Source organism: Elephantulus edwardii, unplaced genomic scaffold, assembly GCF_000299155.1.
Source record: "Elephantulus edwardii isolate Elephantulus edwardi_28Jun2011 unplaced genomic scaffold, EleEdw1.0 scaffold00012, whole genome shotgun sequence".
Lineage (NCBI taxonomy): Eukaryota > Metazoa > Chordata > Mammalia > Macroscelidea > Macroscelididae > Elephantulus > Elephantulus edwardii.
Window position 1 is genome coordinate 31971734 of NW_006399762.1, and position 1231 is coordinate 31972964.

Below are 1231 nucleotides of genomic sequence, written 5' to 3' on the forward strand. Positions count from 1 at the left end.
GTCAGAGACAGTGCGATTGGCACAGGACAGAGTGGAGTTTAGGGCTGTTGTACATAGGGTCACTATGTGTTGCAAGCAACTCGACAGCACATAACAACAATAACAGCAACATAATGTATTCAAGTTTATTCAACTTATCTTATGTTCATGTTATAATACATTCATCATTCTTTTCCATTGCTGCATAAGACATCATTGTTTTATATACCAGTTTGTTTTTCTATTCATCCACTGGTAGGAATTTAGAATGATTATGTTTGTATTTACATGGGGGCTTATCTGTCTGTTCATACCACAGCTCTCAAATCACTGGGATATATACTTGGCAGTGAGTTTTCTAGATCACATAGGATCTCTATTTCTAACTTATTAAGGACACACCATATCATTTTCCACAGTATTTGCAAAATTATAGATTTCCATGAGCCGAGGTTTCAACCTCTCTAAAGCCTCACCAACACTGGACACTTTAGATTTTGTTTTATTGAGATTTCCTTTTTAAATATTTCACTATTTAAAAAATTTCCATCTCTTTCATGGTTGATGAAATCTTTAGTGGCATAATGGGGTGTTAGGCTGCAATGAAAAGACCAGAGGTTCAAACCCCTTCTTCAGAAGAAAAATGAGATAGTTTGCTCTCATAAAGAATTACAGCCTTGGAAACCTTATCAGGCAGTTCTACTCACTCCAACAGGGCTGACCCTCATACTGATATGAGTCAGGATCAACCAGACAGCATTGAAAGCATAGAATGACTAACTATTGTGAGCATTTCTTCATGTGTTTGTTGATTAGGTGTGTGTCCTCTTTGATAAAGTGTCTATATTTTCCCTTCCCTTTTTAAACTGAATTCTTTAGAGTTCTGTTGCTTTTGTTGTTAGTGCTGATGTTTTCCATAAATTTCAGAAATTAGTCCCTTATCTGATACGTCATTGCCATTTTCCCCACTCTGTAGGTTTAACACATATTCTTTCATTTTTTACACCTTTATTTCAGCATCACATTTATCTAGTAGTAATTTCTTCATTTTATTAGTTTTATATTTCATTATATGAATGAAAAAGTATTATTGATCAACATTGGGTTTTGTCTTGGTCATCTACTGCTGTCATCACTGAAATGCCACAAAAGCATGCCTTTTTTTTTTTTTTATTTTGTGTGCGTGTACCGTCAAATCAGATCTGACTGGTACAGGAGGATATTGCGCCTCCTTCTCCGGCAGAGCATCTGG